General features: G+C 46.6%; 2 long non-coding RNA genes across 2 annotated transcripts in view; one reads left to right on the top strand and one right to left on the bottom strand.

Annotated features, from left to right (window-relative positions):
- Positions 1-3,488: 3,488 nt before the first annotated feature.
- Positions 3,489-27,657, bottom strand: part of LOC308459161 — a 56,177-nt gene continuing 32,008 nt past the window's right edge. Inside the window, exon 3 of the long non-coding RNA XR_013977823.1 lies at positions 3,489-3,503. This is a non-coding gene — a long non-coding RNA (uncharacterized lncRNA). The remainder of the gene's footprint in view (positions 3,504-27,657) is intronic.
- Positions 4,018-27,657, top strand: part of LOC308459229 — a 57,744-nt gene continuing 34,104 nt past the window's right edge. Inside the window, exon 1 of the long non-coding RNA XR_013977927.1 lies at positions 4,018-4,465. This is a non-coding gene — a long non-coding RNA (uncharacterized lncRNA). The remainder of the gene's footprint in view (positions 4,466-27,657) is intronic.

Below are 27,657 nucleotides of genomic sequence, written 5' to 3'. Positions count from 1 at the left end.
TGAAAACAGCTTGGCTTCCTAATGGGGGCCGTCAGTCATTCTGAGCCTGAACACGCACTGAGCAGGCAATTGCTTCTCCTGCTCCAAGAGGCACCACAGCTGGCAGCTGAAATCAGCAAGATAGATTCTTGCTAAGCATGCAAAAAGTGTCGCCCTGTTGCTCTCTTCCCCATTCTTGCTCTGATAGAGGTGTAAAATGCGTCTGGAAGAGGCGCTGTGCTGCCCTCTGTTGGATCCACAGTTGAAAGACATGTAGAATAGGTAAAGGTAAAGGGACCCCTGACCATTAGGTCTAGTAGTGACCGACTCTGGGGTTGCAGCGCTCATCTCGCTTTATTGGCCAAGGGAGCCAGCGTACAGCTTCCGGGTCATGTGGCCAGCATGACGAAGCCGCTTCTGGCAAACCAGAGCAGCGCACGGAAACGCCGTTTACCTTCCAGCCAGAGCGGTACCTATTTATCTACTTGCACTTTGACATGCTTTCAAACTGCTAAGTGGGCAGGAGCTAACTTGTCTTATACATTTTAGCTAATTTCACAGGTGTAATATACCATCTATACATTGTTTTCATCATATTCATATTTTGAAAAATTTAAATACCTTGCAAGCCAGTCCCACAGCTGCCTCCGGACCTGGAGGAGGAACGCACTCTGCACGTGCTCAGGAGCACATCTTGGCACCGCCCACTCACAGTTGCTCCATTGGCCCATACCCGTGGAGCTCCCAGATGGCGTGCACCACGCGCTGCGGCCCGTCGTCTGAGGCCAGGTTGGCTGGCAGGCCGCGCAGGCGGCACGCAGCGCGCCCTCCAGCTGCTCCAGCATGCCCAAGTGCACCACCAGCAGCAGCACCGAGCCGGGCACCAGGCACAGGGCCAAAAGGCACATCAAGCTCCGGCTGAAGCCCCACAACGTGCCCGTCACGATGCCCATGGCGCGGCCCAGACCCGTCGCCCGCCCACCCGACTCTCCGTCCACGGCTGCCCCGAGTTTACCTCAGCCGCGGCTGGTGAGGCTTTGGATTGCCTGCAGGAGCTTCCTGCAGCCAATCCGAAGCTGTGCCAGCGTCGCCGCCCACCCAGAAGCTGTGCCAACGTCACAGACGTCAGTCCCCGCACGGCGAGATGTCGACAGGGTGCGGGGACTGACCAAGCAGGCGGCAGGGTCCGTGGCCTGGATTTATGAGCCTGGGGAGCCACATCCGGGCTCTTAGTTTGCTGACTCCTGGAATGGAGTATCTTGCAAAAGGGTAGGATTGGCTGACACTTCTGTGTGCATTGATTCTGTGCAATAATTCTGAAAAGCATCATTTTCATTTTAGCACAGCATCCAGAAGGACGAAGAATTATAGATTTACTCCTCCTTTCTAAGCCAACGTTTTTTTACCACACGCCTGTTTCCCTGGCAAATTAATGAATTATACCTCATTATATTATAGCCGTAAAAAAAACCCCAGCTGTTGATCTGAAGACCGAGGCCTTATTTACTTTCCCCTGCTGGAATTCCCGGGACTCAGTCCAGAGATCAGGGGGGGGGGGGGTTTGGAGGGGTGAGCCAGTCTCTTGTTTGGCCTGGAAGCAAAGTCAGCTTTTGGCATCATCACTGGGGGGAAATGCACTGATTCCGAAACAAACAAATTCAGCCTCACTGACAGTTAAGCCAGCTCACTGGATAAAAGGATTCAATTTGTGGTCTGGTCCCTTCAGACTGACATCTTGTTTTTTGGGTGGGGGATATTTTGAAAGCTTTCATTGATGCAACAGCACAGCATTAGCGACAAGCGCGGTGTTGCAAGGGTCTGTCCTGGGCACATTGTCATTCAACAACTTTATAACTGACTTGGATGAGGTAATCGAGGGGACACTCACCCAATCTGCAGATGGTAAGGTAAAGGTAAAGGACCCCTGGACGGTTAAGTCCAGTCAAAGGCGACTCTGGGGTTGCGGCGCTCATCTCGCTTTCAGGCCGAGGGAGCCGACGTTTGTCCACAGACAGCTTTCCGGGTCATGTGCCCAGCAGGACTAAACCGCTTCTGGCGCAACGGGACAACGTGATGAAACCAGATTTGTGCTGGAGGTGTGGTAAAACAGAGGGGACACTTATACAGTGGTACCTCGGGTTACATACGCTTCAGGTTACATACACTTCAGGTTACGCACTCCACTAACCCAGAAATAGTGCTTCAGGTTAAGAACTTTGCTTCAGGATAAGAACAGAAATTGTGCTCCGGCGGCGAGGCGGCAGCAGGAGGTCCCATTAGCTAAAGTGGTGCTTCAGGTTAAGAACAGTTTCAGGTTAAGTACGGACCTCTGGAACGAATTAAGTACTTAACCCGAGGTACCACTGTACGTGTTTGGTGGACCAGTGAAAAAATCAAAAGCTACTAGAACATCGTACAGTGGTACCTCGGGTTACAGACGCTTCAGGTTACAGACGCTTCAGGTTACAGACTCCACTAACCCAGAAATAGTACCTCGGGTTAAGAACTTTGCTTCAGGATGAGAACAGAAATCGTGCTCTACACAGTCTACACAGAGTTAAATACCATCTGTAAATCATTTTCAAGTACAGTCATGCCTTGGGTTACAGCCGCTTCAGGTTGCGTTTCTTCGGGTTGCGGACCGCCGAAACCCAGAAGTACCAGAACAGGTTACTTCCGGGTTTCAGCAGTTGCGCATGTGCAGAAGCACTAAATCATGCATTGCTCCTGCACAGAAGTGCCGAATCTCCACCCGCGCTTGCGCAGACGCGGGTTGCAAAGGCTGTGGGTTGCAAACATGCACCCTGCAGGGATCACGTTCACAACCCAAGCATCAACCCAAGAAAAGGATCTAGGAGTCTTGGTTGACCACAAACTTGACATGAGCCAACAGTGTGACGCGGCAGCTAAAAAAGCCAATGCAATTCTGGGCTGCATCAATAGGAGTATAGCATCTAGATCAAGGGAAGTAATAGTGCCACTGTATTCTGCTCTGGTCAGACCTCACCTGGAGTACTGTGTCCAGTTCTGGGCACCACAGTTCAAGAAGGACACTGACAAACTGGAACGTGTCCAGAAGAGGGCAACCAAAATGGTCAAAGGCCTGGAAACGATGCCTTAGGAGGAACGGCTAAGGGAGCTGGGCATGTTTAGCCTGGAGAAGAGGAGGTTAAGGGGTGATATGATAGCCATGTTCAAATATATAAAGGGATGTCACATAGAGGAGGGAGAAAGGTTGTTTTCTGCTGCTCCAGAGAAGCGGACATGGAGCAATGGATCCAAACTACAAGAAAGAAGATTCCACATAAACATTAAGGAAGAACTTCCTGACAGTAAGAGCTGTTCGACAGTGGAATTTGCTGCCAAGGAGTGTGGTGGAGTCTCCTTCTTTGGAGGTCTTTAAGCAGAGGCTTGACAACCATATGTCAGGAGTGCTCTGATGGTGTTTCCTGCTTGGCAGGGGGTTGGACTCGATGGCCCTTGTGGTCTCTTCCAACTCTATGATTCTATGATTCTATGATCCACTGTACAGTAGTTCTCCTTCAAGGAATAACATGCCCCCTTTTTAACAGAATCCTCACTCATTTCCCCGGGTCAAATGACACAGTGTGGTGCAGTGATGAAAGGGTCAAACTAGAATGGCAAGACCCGCCTTCAGTCCCTCGAATGGTTGTGAGGCTCAGTGGGCAAAGCTGGGTTAGGCACTCCCCATCAGATGAGTCCACCTTACAGGGCTGCTGTGAGGATAAAGTAGGGAAACCGTCAAAATATCCCCAAGTCAGGGCAACAGAGTCAAAGCTAAACATTTTTGCCGACCTACCTAAATGAAGCATCTATTTAAAGGGCCTGTTGTTTTGTCCATGAAGTTTTCTTGGCAGGGATACTGGAGTGGCTTGCTGGTTCCTGCTCCAGGTGGATCACGTTTGGTCAAAAACTCTCACCTATGACCTGTCCATCCTGGGTGGCCCTGCACGTCATAGCTCATGGCTTCTCTGAGTTATTCAAGCTCCTTCGCCACGGCAAGGGAATGATCCTAGACAGCATCTTAAAAAGCAGAGACATCACCTTGCCAACAAAGGTCCGTATAGTTAAAGCTCTGGTTTTCCCAGTAGTGATGTATGGAAGTGAGAGCTGGACCATAAAGAAGGCTGATCGCCGAAGAATGGATGCTTTTGAATTCTGGTGCTGGAGGAGACTCTTGAGAGTCCCATGGACTGCAAGAAGATCAAACCTCTCCATTCTGAAGGAAATCAGCCCTGAGTGCTCACTGGAAGGACAGATCCTGAAGCTGAGGCTCCAAGACTTTGGCCACCTCATGAGAAGAGAAGACTCCCTGGAAAAGACCCTGATGTTGGAAAAGATGGAGGGCACAAGGAGAAGGGGACGACAGAGGACGAGATGGTTGGACAGTGTTCTCGAAGCTACAAACATGAGTCTGACCAAACTGCGGGAGGCAGTGGAAGACAGGAGTGCCTGGCGTGCTCTGGTCCAGGGGGTCACGAAGAGGCGGACACGACTAAACGACTAAACAACAACAACAACAACAACAACAATTTAAAGGGCAATTCATTTGTTTACAGCTGCCTGAAAGTCTGTCTGTCGAGAATTGGGGGGGGGGGGGAATCCCCTTAAAGCAGAAAAATATTTAATACGGATTTGGGATTCAGCTTAAGCTAGCCAGTATCATTATGGCTAGAGGAAGGCAGCAATTAGAGAACAAATTAGTTGGGAAATGGATTTTATTTATCACATACGGGAATAATAAGCTACAAGGCACACTTATTATTAGACAGGGACTATCGCTATTCCTTTCAGCGCCTGCTTAAAAAAAAACCCTTTTTATTTTAGCGAGGCTACCTAGGCATGTAATTTTACCATGCAATTTTAATATGTGATTTTAGTATCATGGTTTTTTAATTCCCTAAAGCTGAAAAAGTCTCCTTGATACACACACACACACACACACAATTTGTAGGTCAAAACCACCACTTTGCAGGAATGTGTCTAGAAATGGCCCTACTGTCCTAAAGTAAAATCTGCACGTCTTGCTAGAATGTGAGTCAAGGATGTGTGTATGTTAAATAAAATTATATTGTGGGTGCTTTAATTAACAGTGGGGAAATTTAATTCAGCGACTGGCCTGCAGTTTCCGTGTCAAAGTACTTTTGCCGCCCACTTGTGGTCTGAGAGTTTGGCCTGCGCTCGTCTGGAGGGTCCACTTAGCATCTCAAGAGTTCCAACTACCCAAACCAAACATTAAAAACTAGACTTCAGATACATGGAGCTATTATGGAAATGACAAGGGAGGGGGCACATCTTTAAAGTTGTTACAATGCTACAAATATGATGCCTGAATGTATCCTTTCAACTTGACAGCTCAGGGAAGATAAAGGTAAACGGACCCCTGACCATTAGGTCCAGTCACGGACGACTCTGGGGTTGCGGCACTCATCTCGCTTTACTGGCCGAGGGAACCGGAGTACAGCTTCCAGGTCATGTGGCTAGCATGACAAAGCCGCTTCTGGCAAACCAGAGCAGCACACGGAAACGCCGTTTACCTTCCCGCCAGAGCTGTACCTATTTATCTACTTGCACTTTGACATGCTTTCGAACTGCTAGGTTGGCAGGAGCAGGGACTGAGCAACGGGAGCTCACCCTGTCGGGGGGATTCGAACCGCCGACCTTCCAATCGGCAAGCCCAAGAGGCTCTGTGGTTTAGACCACAGCACCACCCACATCCCATTCAGGGAAGATACCTAGTGTTATGTACTGAGTTGAATAGGATCTGATTGGTCCTAGAACAATAGGATTCAGAATGCAGCAGTCTGATTGGTCCGCAGGAGCCACCCAATCCAACTCCAGGTGGAAGTGAATCCGCAAGCTGATTGGCCTACAGGAGAATCCAAGAATTAGCCAATCACGTGGGGCCCATTGTGTAAATAATGTACATAAAGCAGACATTTCGGGGGAAATTCCATTCCTCACTACTATGAGCTGAATAAAGCGCATGAAATCCACGCTCCGAGTATATTTCACCTAGCTTTATAAATTAGTGCAAAATCCAAACTGTAACCGACTCTCCTCATTCTAGTGCCATTTTAACCCTTAAAGAAAGGTGAATTTGGGCTCCACCTCCCTCCATGAACCAGGAAGCAGGAAGTCACGTAGGCAGCAGGAACAGGGCATCCCGTGGTAATTCCCCAAGCGTGAGAGCACATCCTCAGCCCCCCACCCAGGGAGTGACCAGGGGGGAAATACTAGACATCCTCAGAGGCAGTTGAGCAAGTCAGGTGTTCTGAAAGCCCATCTCCAGACAAGTTCTGAGGGCAAGGAGATGGAAAGAGTTTCCTTGTTCTTTCAGTGACAGGTACTTAAGAGGTTGAAATATCCTCAGAGTCCTGCAGTGATTTCATGCTCTTTATTGCAGCTTGTAAAACAGTGACTGATTTTCCTCCCAAACCTCAGGCTTTTATATACATTACAGTGGTACCTCGGGTTACAGACGCTTCAGGTTACAGACTCTGCTAACCCAGAAATAGTACCTCTGGTTAAGAACTTTGCTTCAGGATGAGAACAGAAATTGCGCAGTGGCAGCGGGAGGCCCCATTAGCTCAAGTAGTGCTTCGGGTTAAGAACGGACCTCCGGAACGAATTAAGTACGTAACCAGAGGTATCACTGTATTTACACAATGAGTCCCATCTGATAGGCTGATTCGACTTCCCTCCTGGAGCCTGATTGGTCTTCTCCTGCAAGCCAATCAGTTGTTGCATTCTAGGATCCTACCTAAGGTCCGTATAGTAAAAGCTATGGTTTTCCCAGTAGTGATGTATGGAAGTGAGAGCTGGACCATCAAGAAGGCTGATCGCCGAAGAATTGATGCTTTTGAATTCTGGTGCTGGAGGAGACTCTTGAGAGTCCCATGGACTGCAAGAAGATCAAACCTCTCCATTCTGAAGGAAATCAGCCCTGAGTGCTCATTGGAAGGACCAATCCTGAAGCTGAGGCTCCAATCCTTTGGCCACCTCATGAGAAGAGAAGACTCCCTGGAAAAGACCCTGATGTTGGAAAAGATGGAGGGCACAAGGAGAAGGGGACGGCAGAGGACGAGATGGTGGGACAGTGTTCTCGAAGCTACCAGCATGAGTTTGACCAAACTGTGGGAGGCAGTGGAAGACAGGAGGGCCTGGCGTGCTCTGGTCCATGGGGTCACGAAGAGTCGGACACGACTAAACGACTAAGCAACAACAAGGATCCTACCTGCCTATTGTTCTAGGATCCAAGCTTAGTACATAACAAAGGTGTTGGGAAAGGTGTTTGATAAAGTGACCTAATGTTGAACTTGTGTAACTCTTGTTTACCTCTCCCCATTTGTGACATGCTAGTGATGTAGTGATGATGTATCAATGATGCCTCTCGGATTGTATTCTGGGGAAAAGAGGAAAGTTTTAAAAGAGGGTGTCACCCCATGCTCGGGGTTCTTACTCTTGTGGGGACCTGTTGCGCAACAAGAAAGATCATGGTCTACTGACGACTGTTTTGCTCCAAATTGCTTGGCTGGAACTTCCTTCTTTTACTGACCCCAGGGACCCACAGGGGACTTACACCCCAATAAGCAAAGCTGTTGAGTAGTCTCTCACCCCGGAATTTTTTCCATAACAGAACGATTCTTATTTTTCCCTTTGATCCTTCGTTCCCTCACCCCCAACCTCGGCTCCTTGCTGTCATCCCTCCTACAGGATGTAAGCCAATCTGAATCTGATATACATGCATGATGTTTAGTGATATTTGCATCAATAGGGGAGAGCTGTGAGGCTCCAAAGTGTTCCAAGAGCAGCTGCAACTATAATCACAGCTGCAAAAAGAGGTGTTTTTGATACCTGGTGGATTACCTATGGTTTTGCCCTGATTAAGAAGCCTCCACATTTTAATTGGATCGTTATACAGTGGGAGCCCAGAGGCAGTGACAGGTTCCAGGAAATGAGGACCGATCTCACATTGAATGAAGAAGTACGGGGAAGCAAGCCTCTGACTTCCTGTGCTAGCTGTCAGAAGCATGTGTCACGGCTAAAAATTGACCGCTGTTTCTTTAATGCTAAAAGAACTAAGTCAGCATGAGTCAACGGCCTACAATGACTCACGCAACCTTTCAGCTAATTGTACCTGTATATATAGAGTGGTCATTGATTGTGTTGGTGTGGGTTGGTTGGTGAAAGCTAGTAGTGGTTGTTTTTTTTCCTTCTAATGATGAGCTTTTTATTTTTATATTAAATTGTGCTCTTCGGGCCACAATGGTTAAAATGTTGTTTTTCAATTTCCCTTTTTCCAGCAGTAGCCCTTTACAAGGAATGATGCATTTCTCACTTGTTTTAAACAACTGTAACCTTTTAAACATAACCATTATTTTATTTTTTAATTAATATTTATTAAAGTTTCAGAAAGAATAAAATCACATTAATAAACAAGAAAGCTAGTAGTGTTAATGTGTGTACAGTTGGTCGGTCGTTTTGCAGATAAAGACTTTTTAGAATAAAAGCAGAAAACACCATATTTTTTGCTCTATAAGACTCACTTTTTCCCTCCTAAAAAGTAAGGGGAAATGTGTGTGCGTCTTATGGAGCGAATGCAGGCTGCGCAGCTATCCCAGAAGCCAGAACAGCAAGAGGGATTGCTGCTTTCACTGCGCAGCGATCCCTCTTGCTGTTCTGGCTTCTGAGATTTAGAATATTTTTTGTCTTGTTTTCCTCCTCCAAAAACTATGGTCTGGTGCGTCTTATAGAGTGAAAAATACGGTACTCTTCTCTTGGACTCCTTTATGCCGACAAGGGTCCGAGGACCAGGCTGAGGAGACCAAGGAAGTCAGGACCTTTGCTTTTCCAACACTGACAGCATGTGCTTCCCAATTCGATGGCCACTACAGGCAGGCAGGGCCAGCCTGGGATGTTTTGCTATTTTCCAGGGACGTCCCTGATTTACAGAAGCTGTCCCGGAATGTCCCACTTTTCCTTAGGATGTCCCTATTTTCACCGGAGAACTGTTGGAGGGTATGGAGCTATCCGACCCCTAAGCCGTCTGATGGCTATCCTGTATAGAGAAGCTTTTTAATGTTCTATTATGTTTTTATATACAGTGGAACCTCATTTGTCAAACACCTCCGTAGTCAAACGTTCTGACTTTCAAACGCTGAAAACCAAGAAGTAACTGCTCTGGTTTTTTAATGATTTTCAGACGGCGAACATGCTACACGGCTTTTGTTTTGAGTTTCCCTGTTGTATTGAGGTTTCTGTATTGAGTTTTCAGGTTTTCGAAGGTTTCAGAAGTCGAACGGTCTTCCGGAGCGGATTACGTTTGAAAACCGAGGTTCCAATGTATGTTGGAAGCTGCCCAAAGTGGCTGGGGCAACCCACTAAGATGTGTGGGGTATAAATCAGGCATAGGCAAACTCGGCCCTCCAGATATTTTGGGACTACAACTCCCATCATCCCTGACCACTGGATCGATGGTCTCATTAGATAGTAAAATTCATGTTAAATTGCTGTTTTAGGGGTTGTTTTTAAAAGTCTGGAACAGATTAATCCGTTTTGCATTACTTTCTATGGGAAAGTACGCCTTGGTTTAGGACCGCTTTGGTTTTGGAATGGACTTCCAGAACGGATTAAGTTTGAGAACCAAGGTACTGCTGTGCAGTCCAATAATAGCCTCATTATAACAATACCAAATTATAATACAATTACTAATACCAATCATTCAAATACCAAACTATGTAATTTGGGTGCCCCCCCCCCATGTGCTAGAATTGATGGTTTGATGATTTTCTTTATTTCTGCATTCCAAAATCTTATTAATTTCAATTACATTCCAGTCAAAATAATAATCCCACATACAAGAACTGCAATATTAATAACTTCACTTCATGTTGACACATTAAATGATTTATGAAGCTGCAAGTGAAGCACTCAAACTATATCCTTGTTCTTCATGTTTGTGGCAATTATTCTGTCCGTAATGTTTCTTCCTGTCCCCGTAAAATATTATGTCTATCTTCCCCTGGTTATTGCTGTTCTCCATCATGCCTTGGGCGGAGCTAATATCCCATTGTCGTTTCAATAAATTTCTCCATTGCTTCACTGTTTTGCAACTTTAACAGCAGCTTCAAAAATCACACTGTCCCAATAAATAACCTGTTTTCACCATTTTTTATTCTTAGCCCGGGAAAGAGAGTGATCTGTCAAACTGTAGATGGCTCAGTTATGAATCTAATCAGTTCCTTGGCAAGTCCACAGATTCCTTTCATCAGGAAATGTCTTAAATAAATGGATACCCAATTTGCACCAATGCCAAAATGCATCAGTTGGTGAGGGCTCTTGATTCTGGCAAATGAAGCTTTACCAAGCTCATTTGCAGAGTTCAGCCCCGTAAGATAAGAAAAGTAGGGCTCATTATACCTTAACAGCTGAAGAATACTTCTCCATTTATCTCATCCATCCCAATCATTACCTCCTTTTTACATCTCCCGGCTAATGGGCGTGCGCTTTTAGCAGAAAGAACTTTGGGTTCCTTATTTTGCAAACCCACGCACTGTTTTATAGTCAGTCCTATCCCAACCACACACAATAAAGTACTTACCGGATCAGCAAAGTGAAAGAGAGAGAGGAAGCGTTTGCCACAGTGAATGACTCATGTTCTTATGTAGCTGCATCGTTTTATACTTTCTGGGTGTCTTGCGATCGCATTATAAAGCAGTTGTCAGCGCAAATGGATTCTCTGTGCAATTACACCTGCAAGGATATTGATACGTTGGAAGGACAAGAATATGGCCTCTGTCGATCAACAGATAGAGGACGTGACAACTCTTGCAACCTACAAACGGATCGCTTTCAAGTGGAGATTAAAGGTAAAGGTAAAGGCACCCCTGACCATTAGGTCCAGTTGTGGTCGACTCTGGGGTTGCAGTGCTCATCTTGCTTTATTGGCCAAGGGAGCCAGCGTACAGCTTCCAGGTCATGTGGCCAGCATGACCAAGCCGCCTCTGGCAAACCAGAGCAGCGCACGGAAACGCCGTTTACCTTCCCGTCGGATCGGTACCTATTGATCTACTTGCACTTTGATGTGCTTTCGAGCTGCTAGGTTGGCAGGAGCAGGGACCGAGCAATGGGAGCTCACCCCGTCGCGGGGATTCGAACCGCCGACCTTCTGATCAACAAGTCCTAAGCTCTGTGGTTTAACCCACAGCGCCACCCACGTCCCACAAGTGGAGATTACGTATGCACAAATTTAATGATATTTGGAACATATTTATTGAAATGATATTGACCCATGATTCAATATACCGTATATGTGAGGGAAACAATAAGTCCGTTCATTTCCATCTATGTTATATGGTTCCGTAACCTTAATGAAATGTTATGGTCTTATTGTTATTGTTTTCCTCTGCCTTTCAGAATGTTTCATATACTATTTTTCTTTCTTTTTCTCTTTTTCTTTTTTACTTTAACTTGTAATATTCTTCATAAAGATTATAAATATACAGTGGCACCTTGGTTCTCAAGCTTAATCCGTTCCGGAAGTCTGTTCCAAAAGCAAAGCGTTCCAAAACCAAGGCGTGCTTTCCCATAGAAAGTAATACAAAAGGGATTAATCAGTTCCAAACTTTTAAAAATAATCATCAAAACAGCAATTTAACATGGATTTCACTATCAAACGAGACCATTGATCCATAAAATGAAAGCAATACTCACTGTACTGTACTATAAAATAAATTAGACTGTATTGTAGATGATAAAAAAAAAAAATCCTTACTTGCACTGATGATAGTCATTGTTTGGATCGGGGGCTTTTATCCATTTCCGCAGTCACACAATCAATCAATCAATCAATCAATCAGTAGCGGAACTGGGTTCTACACAGCCACAAAAACAAATTAACCAAAAAAGCTACATAAACGCAAAATGAATAGCAAAAACAAAAGCACCAGACTTAATCCATTCTGGAAGTTCGTTTGACTTCTGAAATGTCTGAAAACCAAGGTGCAGCTTCTGATTGGTGCAGACACCCCAGAAACAAGAGCCGACAGCCGCATCGGACGTTCGGCTTCTGAAAAACATTCGGAAACTGGAACACTTCCAGGTTTTTGGCATTTTGAAACCAAGGTGCTTGAGAACCAAGGTACCACTGTACAGTGGTACCTCTGGTTAAGAACTTTATTCGTTCTGGAGGTCCGTTCTTAACCTGAAACTGTTCTTAACCTGAAGCACCACTTTAGCTAATGGGGCCTCCCGCTGCCACCCCGCAATTTCTGTTCTCATCCTGAAGCAAAGTTCTTAACCCGAGGTACTATTTCTGGGTTAGTGGAGTCTGTAACCTGAAGTGTCTGTAACCCAAGGTACCACTGTATATACTTGTGTTCTATGTTATGAATCAAACACTGTAAGGAGTTCTTTCTTTTTGTTTTCTAATGTACAATATTTCTTATCAATTAAAAATCTGGGCACCTTCTGAGAGGCACGCTGGCAATGTCAAAGAGACACTCTGAAGTTCCTTGGTAGACCTCATGGAGGAAGAGGCAGAGGCTTTGGGTTCATGGAGGCAGTGGCAAGCCGGCAAAGGTAAGTCAGTTGGTGGCAGGTAAAAGGTAAAGGACCCCTGGACGGTGAAGTCCAGTCAAAGGCGACTATGGGGTTGCAGCGCTCATCTCGCTTTCAGGCCAAGGGAGCCGGCCTTTGTCCACAGACAGATTTCTGGGTCATGTGGCCAGGAGGACTAAACCGCTTCTGGCACAACAGGACACCATGACGAGTGCCAGAGTGCACAGAAACGCCATTTACTTTCCCATCACAGCAGTACCTATTTATCTACTTGCACCGGTGTGCTTTCGAACTGCTAGGTTGGCAGGAGCAGGGACCGAGCAACAGGAGCTCACCCCGTTGCAGGGATTCGAACCGCCGACCTTTTGATCGGCAAGCCCAAGAGGCTCAGTGGTTTAGACCACAGCAGTCAGTAGAGGCAGTGCATGGCAGTGGTGGCAGTGGGCCAAGGCAGCCTGGGCAGGTGAGGGGTGGGGGCAGGGACAGAAAATGTTAGAGGGTATGGGAATCTTGCCCCAAGGGATCTGGGGGATTCCTGTTCCCCCACTAACCCATAAGAATACGCTTCGATCATGTCCCAACTTACTTGACTTTTCTCTAAACCATGGGTAGGCAAACTAAGGCCCAGGGGCTGGATCCAGCCCAATCACCCTCTAAATCTGGCCCACGGATGGTCCCGGAATCAGCGTGTTTTTACATGAGTAGAATGTGTCCTTCTATTTAAAATGCATCTCTGGGTTATTTGTGGGGCATAGGAATTCATTCATTTTTTTTCCCTTCAATCCTTCATTTTTTTCCTAAATCTGGCCCCCCACAAGGTCTGAGGGACAGTGGACCGGCCCCCCGCTGAAAAAGTTTGCTGACCCCTGCTCTAAACTGAAAAGCCCCACGGGTGATATGACCTTTTCTTCCTGAGGGGAATTAAATGCTACAACTTTTCCGTTCCGTGTTTACGATTCAGCCCCAAAGGTTCCCCCTGCAAAGAACTGATCGCATCCACCAGCGAGAACTTAAACCGCCAGAGCAAGAACGTCAAACTGCGGCAAGAGAAAGGAAAAAGGGGGAGAGGCTGTCGCGAATGAGTTGAGAACATTTGTATTTCCATCGCGAGTGCAGAATATTGCCTGCAAGCCAACAAAACCGCTCTTGTTTGAGTTGCCAAAGAAAAATATAATAAAACAAAGAAGAAGTTCACAAGACGAAGAAGTGATTGTCAGATTTTGCGATCAATGAAAAACATTATCTTGGATCGCTTCGCCGGAATAGCTCCGAGCTACAAATGTTCCTGTTTCCTCTCTCTTGTTCTTTCTCTCTGCTCTGCCACTGTGATTTGCCAGTAACTGCGATTGTTCACAAGACCCTTTCCCTGTTCACCGTTAACAATGAGGCCCAGTCGGACAATTTTGGGTTTAGGAGCGATCGCTATGACCCTAGGTTTGAGTATCGATTGCTCAGTTTGTGGGGCACTGCAAAATACAGGGCTTTCTCGGACAAAAGCCATAAAACTATTGCCAAACTGTGGCACTTGTCTGGAGTGAATCGCATCAACGTGGGGTTTTGGGGGTGATAGCTATGACCCTAAGTTTGAGCATCACATACTCAGCTTGAGGGTTGTTGCAAAATGTGGGGGGATTGGCTGCAAAACACTGCAAAACTCTGGCAAGAGCTTGTAGGGGATTCCAAATTTCGGGGCTGCGCTAGCTCCCAGTGGAGTACAGGGTCAGCTTTAAGGTTCTGGTTTTTACCTTCAAAGCCCTACGTGGCCTAGGACCCTCGTACCTACGGGACTGCCTCTCCTGGTATGCCCCGCGGAGGACCTTAAGGTCCACAAATGACAACATTTTGGCGGTCCCTGGTCGCAAGGTGGTTAGGTTGGTCCCAACTAGGGCCAGGGCCTTTCCAGTACTGGCCCCGACTTGGTGGAACGCTCTGTCACAAGAGACAAGGGCCCTGTGGGACTTGACAGTATTTTTCGCTCTATAAGATGCACTTTTCCCCTCCTAAAAAGTAAGGGGAAATGTGTGTGCATCTTACGGAGTGAATGCAGGCTGCGCAGTTATCCCAGAAGCCAGAACAGCGAGAGGGATCGCTGCGCAGCGCTCCCTCTTGCTGTTCTAGCTTCTGGCTTAGCCCCTCTGTCCCTTCCCCCACCTCCCGGAAAAGCCCCCAAGAGCCGCACACACGCTCCACGCGGCTCGTGAAAGGGAGTGCTGAGCAGAGCCTGGGATGCAAACAGGTTCTGCTCAGCGTTCCCTTTAAAGAATATTTATTTTCTTGCATTCCCCCTCTAAAAACTAGGTGCGTCTTATGGAGCGAAAAATACGGTAACACATGTAAAAGTGCAAGAGGGGGAAGTGGGGATTATTTCTCATATTTATGGAGAAATGAGGGGGGTATCAGAGGTGGAGGGCCGTGAGGAATGGGAACAGGACTGCTTTGTCCATCCCTGGCTCAAAATCACCATCAGGGAGACCCAGAAATTAAATTCCAGGCTCCTCACTCAGTTTGCAGAGGACGATCTCAAGTTTGATGGTTGCGTTTTAGTACTCCTGACCTCTCCGAATTGTTGAAGGCCAACCATAATTCTGAAAGGGGAGATGCACTTTGCAAAGACTTTGGAAGAAACAAATGAAAATTGGGAGTTCGGGCTTGGCAGAGCTGCAATCAAGTAGAGAGGCAGAGGCTATTTATAATCCGATCAGCTGCCCTGGCATAATGTCAATACAGAGTGAAATGAGACTCAAGGCCAAAGGGATCAAGGGTCACTCAATAACCTTGCATTTTTATTGCAGACCAGATTTTGGATGGGTTTTTCAAGTGGGGCATTAGGAGGGTTTTCGAAGTAGAGGATTGCATCAGATCAGAAGGCTGGTGGCTCCACCAGGGACCAGCTACTTACCTACCACTGTGTCTGCGTTTCTTCTTAAGAAATCAGCTGGGATAGCTCAGACGGAAGAGCATGAGATGCTTAATTCCAGGGTCCTGGGTTCGAGCCTCACGTTGGACAAAAGATTCCTGCATTGCATGGGGTTGGACTACTGCAATGCGCTCTATGTGGGGCTACCTTTGAAGGTGACCCTGAAACTACAACTAATCCAGAATGCGGCAACTATCTGACTTTTAGAAGACATCTGAAAGCAGCCTTGTTTAGGGACGCTTTGGTTTTGGAACGGACTTCCAGAACAGATTAGGTTTGAGAACCAAGGTGCCACTGTACAGTGGTACCTCGGTTTAAGTACTTAATTCGTTCCGGAGGTCCGTTCTTAACCTGAAACTGTTCTTAACCTGAAGCACCATTTTAGCTAATAGGGCCTCCCGCTGCTGCCGCGCCGCCGGAGCACGATTTCTGTTCTCATCTTGAAGCAAAGTTCTTAACCTGAAGCACTGTTTCTGGGTTAGCGGAGTCTGTAACCTGAAGCGTATGTAAACTGAAGCGTATGTAACCTGAGGTACCACTGTAATTGGAATCTCCTTTCTTGTAACTTGAAGCCATGGGTTCGAGTCCTGCCTTCCAGAGCAGGAAGAAACAAGCTTGTTCCCCTCTTCCGTGGGACAGCCCCTGAGATATTTAAAGATGGCTCTCATATCTCCTCTCAGTCTCCACTTTCCCAGTCTAAACATCCAGCTCCTTCAATAATTCCTCCTAAGGCTTGTAGGCAGGATGCTACCAAGGAGGAAGAAATCCTGCCTCCAAGGGCTGTGCCATAACTGTCATTGTTACCATGGTGGCGGTGGTGGCAGGTGATGCATTCCTTGGAAGCCCCTGTCGATCCTGACACCATAGACAGTCATCTCACCTTGCCTGGCTCTGGCCATTGAGACTGGAAGCTTGCAATAATAATAATAATAATAATTTATTATTTATACCCCGCACATCTGGCTGGGCTTCCCCAGCCACTCTGGGAGGATTCCAACCAAATATTAAAATACAATAACCTATTAAACATTAAAAGCTTCCCTAAATACGGCTGCCTTCAGTTGTCTTCTAAAAGTCTGGTAGTTTTTTTTTCTCTTTGACATCTGGTGGGAGGGCATTCCACAGGGCGGGTGCCACCACCTAGAAGGCCCTCTGCCTGGTTCCCTGTAACCTGGCTTCTCGCAGTGAGGGAACCGCCAGAAGGCCCTCAGAGCTGGACCTCCGTGTCCGGGCAGAACGATGGAGGTGGAGACGCTCCTTCAGGTATCCTGGGCCAAGGCCGTTTAGGGCTTTAAAGGTCAGCACCAACACTTTGAATTGTGCTCGGAAACGTACTGGGAGCCAATGAAGATCTTTCAGGACCAGTGTTATGTGGTTTTGGCGGCCACAACCCTATCTCAGGAAGTTTTGGGATCCGAATGTAGCTCTCCTATCCTAATCCAGAGAAACTGTGATGGCCTGGGATTCGGACTCGGATGCTGAATCTGAGGGATCCCAGCCTGCACAGGAGTCCCCGCCTCCAGAACCAGCTGAGCTGGGGCTGGGGCCTGAGCCTGAAGGGTCCTCAGCTGTGCTGGATCCTCAAGTGCAGGCATCAGCTGAGTCTGCTCTGGCTCCTGAGGGGATGGAGGACCCATTGCCTGCAGGTGCTCCACTCTCAGCCCCGTCAGAGGAAGCTGAGGTTGCCTCTGGGTCCGGTAGCCCTCCAGCCTCTCCTGAGCTGCAGACGCTCAGGGCAGAGAGGCGGAGGGAACGAAGTTCCCGCAGGAGGAGTGCTCGCCTCCAGGCCAGGAGAGGCGAGGCACCTGTGGACTGGGGCTGCCCTCTGCCTCAGGGCAGATAAAAGCCAGCCAGCCCCAGTCCCAAGTTGCGGAAGCAACATTGTTGGTAGCCAGTTCCTGCCTGCACCCTGCCCTGCCGGAGCTCCTGACCTCACCCAACTCCCTGCCTTGGACCCAGCTTCAGCTTTGACGGACAGCCTCAATACTGCCCCCTTGACCTCGGACTGGACTCGGACTTCGCCGCACGGATAACCCACAGGACCAGCACAATAAAGATGCCACAATCTTATTCAAAGTCAATAAAAGAAGTTTACTCACATCAGTTCACAGTTGGATTCCTGAAGGCAGACTTAGTTACAAATATGTACATGTGGATCTACCCCATATGGGGGAATAATCCCAGTGCTTCTGTTAGCTGAGAGCTAGCAGAGCAGTCCTCTCTAGAAGCTGGCCAAATGATGAAGGAAGTCAAAAAGAAAGGGAGGGTGCTGCGTGGCTCGTCCTTTTGTTACCTGGACAGGTTAGGTCACACCCACCTTCTATCACATGAAAAGGAAGGATGCTCCAGCCAGGAGGAACAGGAAAATTTGACTAGCTGGACCAAACATTCTCTCACATGTCCACTCTAGGAAAACAAGGAATGTTGTACAGTGGTACCTCTAGTTACGTACTTAATTCGTTCCAGAGGTCCGTTCTTAACTTGAAACTGTTCTTAACCTGAAGCACCACTTTAGCTAATGGAGCCTCCCGCTGCTGCTGCGCCGCTACTGTGCGATTTCTGTTCTCATCCTGAAGCAAAGTTCTTAACCCGAGGTATTATTTCTGGGTTAGCGGAGTCTGTAACCTGAAACGAATCCAGAGGATCAGGGCCGCCCTATGCCTCGGGGGAGATAAAAGCCAGCCAGCCCCAGTCCCAAGTTGCAGGAGCAACATTGTTGGTTGCTAGGTAAAGGTAAAGGGACCCCTGACCATTAGGTCCAGTCGTGGCTGACTCTGGGGTTGCAGCGCTCATCTCGCTTTATTGGCCGAGGGAGCCAGCGTACAGCTTCCGGGTCATGTGGCCAGCATGACTAAGCCGCTTCTGGCGAAACAGAGCAGAGCACGGAAACGCCGTTTACCTTCCCACCGGAGTGGTACCTATTTATCTACTTGCACTTTGACGTGCTTTCGAACTGCTAGGTGGGCAGGAGCAGGGACCGAGCAACGGGAGCTCACCCCGTCGCAGGGATTCGAACCACGACCTTCTGATCAGCAAGTCCTAGGCTCTGTGGTTTAACCCACAGTGCCACCCACGTCCCTGCTAGTTCCTGCCTGAACCCTCTCCTGATTTCCTCCCTGAGCTCCTGACCCGCCCTGGCTTCCTGCTTGCAAGCCTGTTCCTGACTTCATCCGACTCCCTGCCCTGCACCCATCTTCAGCTACTACGGACTGCCTCCACGTTGCACCTTTGACCACGGACCGGACTTGGACCTTGCCTCTCGGGTAACCCACGGGACCAGCACAGAGACTTTTCATTGAGGAGGCCAGGAACTGGACCTGGGAAATTGACTGAGGAAGGAGATGCGAGGAAGAGAAAGCGGGCATCTGTTTTTGTGCCAGCTCCTCTCAGAGCTTATTGGTACCCCAGCCCCATCCACTATCCTGCAGAAGCTGTAAATAATAATTTAAAAAGCAGCTGAGACGCAGAAGGATTCGAAGAAGCGAGCAGAGGTGCAGATGCAGTTTTATTAAAAGAGATTTGCAGAGGAGCAGAGGCAGATGGCGTTTGCAAAGGAGCAAGCTGAATACAGAAAACATCGCGCACATTCAGGAAGAGAGGAAATCGTGGAAAGAAAGAATCATCTCCGGTGTCAGTCATAAAGCAAGAAGATTGAAAAGGGAAATTGGGTTGTTAGAGAAACAGGTGGACGAATGTGAGTTTTTGGAGTTATTAAATCAGTGCTTCTCATTGTCTTTTTTTGTATCGACTTTCCTTGCAAGTTTATTAAATATAGAAAAAACACGAAGACAGGAGAGGAATGCTGGAAGAACAATTCTGTTCTCTTCAGCGGAAACTCGCCTTTGCAAGTTGTTGCATGTGTGGAATGATTTCTGAAAGTTCAGCGTAACTGCCCCACCCTCTCCTCCACCTGAATCCCTGCACCAATTCTACATCTGCCCCAGAGGATTGTGGGAACCCCCAAAGCAGATGAGGGGGGAGGAAAGGAGAGAGGGGGGAAAGTTCTGTTGTTTTTGCAGAAGGTATTCTGCCCGGACAGTGATGTAATTGGAACCTTTCTTCTTCTACTTTGGCAATCCCTCTTTTAAAAAAAAAAAATTTAATATTTTTTATTGATTTTCCAATAAAAACAGACAATCAACATATCCGAATCATAATCCAATTAAAAATACTAAACTAAAATGTTTTTTTTAAATGACCAATTATACAGTGGTACCTCAGGTTACATATGCTTCAGGTTACATACGCTTCAGGTTACAGACTCCGCTAACCCAGAAATAATGCTTCAGGTTAAGAACTTTGCTTCAGGATGAGAACAGAAATCGTGCTCCGGCGGCCCAGCAGCAGCAGGAGGCCCCATTAGCTAAAGTGGTGCTTGAGGTTAAGAACAGTTTCAGGTTAAGAACAGACCTCCAGAAGGAATTAAGTACTTAGCCCAAGGTACCAGTGTAGTACAAATTGTAATTATTAATTATTCCAGGCTGGACCTCTGAAGCATATCTCCAAATCTTCATTCCTGCCTCTTTTCATTGTTTTCATATTTTCTGCCTTCTGATCTTAACACTTTCAAGTTCTCTGTCCCTGGCTGCGATCCCTCGTAGCCGAGTAAGATTGTCTTCCATAAACATGGTTTTAACAGTGAGTCCGTAAGTGACTGTGGAGGCCAATCCACATGTCCTTCCACAGTGGGAAGTAAATGCCTAGATTTTGCCTGCAGCAAATCCTCCGTCATCAAATACATATAAAAATAATCCAATAACACCATTTATTAATGAGAAACAGCGTGTTTTTGCTCAAGTAATTAACTTCAAATCCCTAAACCGCAGGTAATACCCGGGGCTTTCTGAGCCATAATACCAGCAGCTTCAGGCAGATCCAGAATGAAGGCTGTACAGCCAGCAAAAGTCACAGTCTGTGGTTTTACGCCACTCGTGGTCCCAGGATGCCGTGTTGGCAGAAGAGCCCAATCTGACACCATCGCAATGTAAAATGAATACAGCACAGAGGAAGATCACTGGTTTTGTGTCTGGAAGTTCTAAAGTTCAACCTCTAGCATTTCCAAAAAGGATATTTGTAGCAGAAACATAGAATTGTAGAGCTGGAAGGGACCCAAGGGACATCTAGTCTGACCCCCGCAATGCAGGAATCTCAGCTAAAGCATCCATGACAGATGGCCAGCCAACCTCTGCTTAAAAACCTCCAAGGAAGGAGAGTCCACCACCTTCTGAGGGAGACTGTTCCACTGCTGAACAGCCCTTGCTGTCAGAAAGATGTTGAGTCGGAATCTACTTCCTTGTGACTTGAAGCCATGGGTTCGAGTCCTACCCTCCAAAGTAGGAGAAACTTGTTCCCTCTTCCGTGTGACATCCCTTAAGATATTTGAAGATGCAATGGTATATAGAGAAGGTTTTATTTGTTTACATACGCTTTATGGATAAATGCCGAAACAGAACAACAATATACGAAATGGACAAAGACAATGCGAAAAATTTAAAGGCGATATAAAAAAGCCAGAAGAAGGAAGGAAGGAAGTCAGCTCCTAGGAGCAAGCATAAATGTAAAATGTAATACAATATGTGTACGTGTAGTATGTAATTGCAAAACCAATAAAGATTAAATTTGAAAAAAAGTAAAAAAAGTAAAAAATAAATAAGATATTTGAAAATGAAAATCATATCTCCTCTCAGTCTCCTCTTTTCCAGGCTAAACATCCCCAGCTCCTTCAACCATTCATCATAAGGCTTAGTTTCCAGACCCTTGATCATCTTGGTCTCCCTCCTCTGCCCACCTTCCAGCTTGCCAACATCCTTCTTAAATGGTGGCACCCAGAACTGGACACAGTATTCCAGGTGTGGTCTGACCCAGTGACGTCGCAATGGGGAGCGGGGGGGGGCATTTCGCCCCAGGTGCCATGTCTGCGGGGGTGACAAGAAGTCACCCCGCAGGGGCTCGCGGCGGTGCGAGGAGCCATTGCGCCGCCGCAGCCGCATGTGGAGGATCCTCCATTTGCGGCTGCAGCCATGAGCACAAGACCCCAGCACCAGCGGCAAAACACTATGTACAGCAATGCTTGTGAACCCCAGTTACTCCATCCCCACTGAGCATTTTTGGAACCTTTTTCAACTCTACAATGTCCTTTTTGAGGGGAGGCAACCAGAACTGAAGCACGGTATTCAAAGTGGCCATCGCAGTCATAGAATTATATAATGGCACCGCCCAATTTCTCAGAAAGTTCTTCTTCTTCTTCTTCTTCTTCTTCTTCTTCGGCGATCCCTCGTAGCCGAGTAAGATCGTCTTCCATAAACACGGTTTTAACAGTGAGTCCGTACGTGACTATGGAGGCCAATTCTGGATCCACACGTCCTTCCACAGTGGGGACATTGGTTTCCAGGCGGGAGTTGATCACGGTGTGGATTTGCCAAGCGTGCCTTCCTCTTAGCACGTTTCTCCCTTGCGTCCTGAGTTTGAGTTTCTTCAAAGCCCACGACACCTTTGGAAAAGGCTGTTCTCCAACTGGAGCACTCGCAAGCCAGTGTTCCCCAGTTGTCGGTGTTCATACTACATTTTTTTAGATTTGCCTTGAGACAGTCTTTAAACCTCTTTTGTTGACCACCAGCATTACACTTTCCATTTTTAAGTTCGGAATAGAGTAGTTGCTTTGGAAGAAGATCATCAGGCACCCGCACAACATGACCAGTCCAACGAAGTTGATGTTGAGAAAGTTCACCCTAATGCCCGCTCCCCATTTTCTCATATCCCCTTCCACCCCTGGCTGTCCAATTTCCCTTTTCTTCTCCATCAAGTCTCCCTGTGAAAAAGCAATTTGAGTGTAATGATTCCTTGTTTTACAGCCTCGCATGTTGCGGTGTTGATTTCACTCCTCCAATCTCTTGCTCTCTCTCTCTCTCTCTTGCCTTTGAACCAACACCACCCCCAGTTCCGTGCGAGGGGACACCGTTAAATAATATTTATTATGAGAAAGTTAATGGAGGTTCCGACAACTCGGCTGCGAACAGAGATTTGCACATTTTACAGTGTGCTTTGTTCTGGCCTGTGAGCTGTAAAACTGGACAAGGAGGTGGGGGAAGAGGAAGAGAAGAAATAAGCGGAATTACCATATTTTTTGCTCTATAAGACTCACTTTTTCCCTCCTAAAAAGTAAGAGGAAATGTGTGTGTGTCTTATGGAGTGAATGCAGGCTGCACAGCTATCCCAGAAGCCAGAACAGCAAGAGGGATTGCTGCTTTCACTGGACAGCAATCCCTCTTGCTGTTCTGGCTTCTGAGATTCAGAATATTTTTTTTCTTGTTTTCCTCCTCCAAAAACTAGGTGCGTCTTGTGGTCTGGTGCATCTTATAGAGCGAAAAATACAGTAAGTGCAGGGAATGAGACAGATGAGAGTCAAAGGAAAGAAGGCAGCTCGCAAGGCAAGGAATCATAGAATTGTAGAGATGGAAGGGACTGTGAGGGTCATCTATTCCAACCCCCTGCAATGCAGGAATCTCAACTAAATAATTCCCTCACAAATGGCCATCCATCCTCTGTTTAGGTTAGGCTGAGAGAAGACAGCGATTGCAAGAGTATTGTTGGCCCAGAAATGGAAGCAAGAAGAATTACCGACGAAAGAAGAATGGCAGATGAAAATTAATGGACTATGCAGAATTAGGTAAGATGACAGGAAGGATGCGAAACCTGCAGGACCACTGATTTTGGATAAAATGGGCCACTGATTTTGGATATAATATTGAATTAGATGCATGGCATGAATTATGGAATGTAAATATGAAATTTACAACTTGTACAGCATTGAAGGAGAATCTATGGAAAATGATTTATAGGTGGCATCTTACGCCGGCAAAATTGGCAAAGATGTACAGAATAAAAATAAGAAATGTTGGAAATGTAGAGAGGCGGAGGGAGATCTTTACCACAAGTGGTGGACCTGTGGTAAAGTGGAAAAAAAATGGGAAATAATTTACAATGAACTCAAAAAAATCTTTAAGTACACTTTCTCAAAGCCCAAAGCCTTTCTCCTGGGATTGATGGGGAAGGAAATACAGTGGTACCTCGGGTTAAGTACTTAATTCGTTCTGGAGGTCCGTTCTTAACCTGAAACTGTTCTTAACCTGAAGCACCACTTTAGCTAATGGGGCCTCCCACTGCCGCCGTGTGATTTCTGTTCTCATCCTGAAGCAAAGTTCTTAACCCAAGGTTATTTCTGGGTTAGCGGAGTCTGTAACCTGAAGCGTATGTAACCTGAAGCGTATGTAACCTGAGGTACCACTGTAAAAAAAAAAAAGGATCAAAAACTTTTTCTATATGCCACGGTGGCAGCAAGAATTATGCTGGCCCAGAACTGGAAAACAGATATAATACCCACCACTGCGGAATGGCAGGTTAACATGATGAGTTAGGCAGAACTGGCCAGATTGTCAGGAAAAATACGAGACCAGGATGAACGGAAGTTTCAAGAAAGCTGGAGTAATAAAACTGACTGAGACTGAGAAAGCTGGAGTAAATATATGGTGTATATAACAGATAATTGTAAAACCCTAAAGACACTGGCAGGGCTGGAATAATTCTTACAACTTATGGTAAAAATAAAGTTAACTAAATAGAATATGCGATGTTAGAAATTATACGATACTTGCCAAAGGGGTGGAGGGAAGTCCGAAGCTCAGCAGAGCTAAAGATAATTATGTGACATATTTGTATTATAAGTGTATGTTCGATGAAAACAATAAAAAATTATTGGGGGGGCGGGAACGAAACCTGCGGGACCAGAGATTCTCAGAAGACAGGAATAAATATGTGAACTATTTGAAAAGCAATTGTAATCAACAGGTTACGCTAGTAGGATTACAAGAAGTTTAGTAAGGATGAACATATGAAATATTGCAAGGAAGGTTATGAAGAGAGTTATTAGTTAAGATAATTAAAAGTAATGGTGAAATTAAGAAATGTAAATTAAGTGGAAAAGATTGGAAAATTTTCGGGTGCGATTGATGGAAGTCAAAAAAAATTGTATAAAATATGAAATTGTGTTAAATGATTGTTGAAAAATGATATGTTAAAAATCAATAAACTAAATATTGGTGTATGCAATTTTTATTTCTTAATTATATTTAGTGGTAGTATGGTTGTATTGTTTTTTGTAACATAAAATCATTCAATAAAAATTATTTTTTTAAAAAAAAATCAATAAATATATATATATATAAAGAGAGAAGACAGCGATTGGTTCAATGTTACACCCAGTGAATGTCATGGCCCAGTAGGAATTCGAACCCTTGTCTCCCAGATCCTAGCGTAACGCTCTAACCACTACATCACACTGTCTCTCAGACCACCGACCTGATCCAGCATCTCGTGTTCCGGCGAGTTTTTGCTTGTCCATTGGCAGGCGGAGACAAATCCAGATTGTGCATTAAAACTGAGCATGTTGAGCACCTATATGGGAAAATGCTAATTGGAATTTACTGGCTGTAAAAGGGAAGCTAAACATTTATCAAGGATTTTACTCCCATCTGTCAGTGGCTGTTAAGTGGCCAATGGCCCATCTGCTCCTCTGTTTGCCATGGTTGGGGACAAACCCAGGTGTGCTTGATTCACACACGCCCCAAACCCAGACCATTTCCAAATTTTGCCCTAGAAAGTATTGATTGGATTGTGCCCTAGATTTTTCACAAATGTTTTTCCTTGCTGAGAGAGAGAGAGCTTCCAGATGGGTATTTTATTGTGGGCTGGATGCACCTCGTGCACGAGAGTTTTTCTGCAGCATTAATAATAATAATAATAATAATAATAATAATAATAATAATAATTTATTATTTGTATCCCACCCATCTGGCTGGGCTTCCCCAGCCACTCTGGGCAGCTTCCAAAAAAATGTTAAAATACTGTCATACATCAAACATTAAAAGCTTCCCTAAACAGGGCTGCCTTCAGATGTCTTCTAAAAGCCTGGTAGTTGTTGTTCTCTTTGACATCTGGTGGGAGGGCGTTCCACAGGGCGGGCGCCACTACCGAGAAGGCCCTCTGCCTGGTTCCCTGTAACCTCGCTTCTCGCAGGGAGGGAACCGCCAGAAGGCCCTCAGCGCTGGACCTCAGTGTCCAGGTAGAATGATGGGGATGGAGACGCTCCTTCAGGTCTACTGGACCAAGGCCATTTAGGGCTTTACAGGTCAGCACCAACACTTTGAATTGTGCTCGGAAACGTACTGGGAGCCAATGTAGGTCTTTCAAGACAGGTGTTATATGGTCTTGGCGGCCACTCCCAGTCACCAGTCTGGCTGGCGCGTTCTGGATTTGTTGTAGTTTCCGGGTCACCTTCAAAGGTAGCCCCACGTAGAGCGCATTGCAAATAACCAGAGCATGCGCCACTCTGGCGAGGCAGTCCGCAGGCAGATAGGGTCTCAGCCTGTGTACCAGATGGAGCTGGTAAACAGCTGCCCTGGACATTTGCACAAAATACCATACTTTTCCGTGTATAAGAAGTCCCGACGTATAAGACGCCCTCTATTTTGGGGGGCTCAAATTTAAGAAAATGGGGGGAGATGGCTCAGAGTTGTTGAGCTTTCTGGGGGGAGATTACCCAGGATTTTTTAGCTTTTTCAGGGGGGGTTGCCAGAAATCGCTCACCTGCACGCGTCTCTAAATCTGCCTCTCGTCTGTCCCCTCACCGGCAGAAGCTGTCAATCACCCACCCAATTGCCACCGCATCAGCCAATCAACACCAGCTATTGACGCAGCAACCAATAACACACCCCCTAGCCGCTGACAGTCGCAGCTGCAACCAATCAAACGTCCACCCTATGCACAATCCATGTATAAGACAGCCCCCACTTTTTAGCATAGTTTATAAAAAAAAAACCTAGTCTTATACACAGAAAAGTACAGTAGTTGGCCGCAAAATACATGCACATCTTACTTAATCAGTGCGTGGACAGGGGGCTTTTCCCCAGCCAGTTTTGGCTCCTCTTAAGGTAAAGGGACCCTTGACCATTAGGTCCAGTCGTGACCGACTCTGGGGTTGCGGCGCTCATCTCGCTTTATTGGCCGAGGGAGCCGGTGTACAGCTTCCGGGTCATGTGGCCAGCATGACTAAGCCGCTTCTGGAAAAACCAGAGCAGCGCACGGAAACACCATTTACCTTCCCGCCGGAGCGGTACCTATTTATCTACATGCACTGGCGTGCTTTCGAACTGCTAGGTTGGCAGGAGCAGGGACCGAGCAACGGGAGCTCAGTCCGTCGTGGGGATTTGAACCGCCAACCTTCTGATCGGCAAGTCCTAGGCTCTGTGGTTTAACCCACAGCGCCACCTGCGTTCCTTTTGGCTCCTCTTAGGTGGCACCTATTCTAAGAGAACAAGAGAGGCGTTTAAGATAGAGTTATTTTTCTAGAAAAATAGCACTGGCTCGGGAAATCTGTGCTTAGGGAAGAGTCAGGCCAGACAGATTTAATCACAAGTGCACCTCAGCCTGGTCATTAAACGCAGGATTAAACTTCAGGAAGACATCAGTTAATTTGGTGGAGCTGCAGAGCTGGGAAACGGGTTGGCTGCCTATGTTACAAATTGCCCTTGGGACACCTTGCAAGTAGAACTTACCAAATCACTGCCAGGATCTGCTCCGCATTGTACTAACTACATAATCCTCAGGGTCCCTTCCAACTGTACAATTCTATGACTCTCAGTCGCTCTCAAAGATCAGCCGCAACGTGGTCTCTTAGTGACATCTAGTGGCAAAGTCACAGCATCTTAAACTAGACAGCATCTTAAAAAGCAGAGACATCACCTTGCTGACAAAGGTCCGTATAGTTCAAGCTCTGGTTTTCCCAGTAGTGATGTATGGAAGTGAGAGCTGGACCATAAAGAAGGCTGATCGCCGAAGAATTGATGCTTTTGAATTATGGTGCTGGAGGAGACTCCCATGAGAGTCCCATGGACTGCAAGAAGATCAAACCTATCCATTCTGAAGGAAATCAGCCCTGAGGGCTCACTGGAAGGACAGATCCTGAAGCTGAGGCTCCCAGACTTTGGCCACCTCATGAGAAGAGAAGACTCCCTGGAAAAGACCCTGATGTTGGGAAAGATGGAGGGCACAAGGAGAAGGGGACGACAGAGGACAAGATGGTGGGACAGTGTTCTCGGAGCTACCAGCATGAGTTTGACCAAACT

The sequence above is a fragment of the Podarcis pityusensis genome (genome assembly GCF_964106645.2).
Source record: "Podarcis pityusensis genome assembly, chromosome: 12".
NCBI lineage: Eukaryota > Metazoa > Chordata > Lepidosauria > Squamata > Lacertidae > Podarcis > Podarcis pityusensis.
This window is presented reverse-complemented; position numbering and strand designations above follow the sequence as displayed.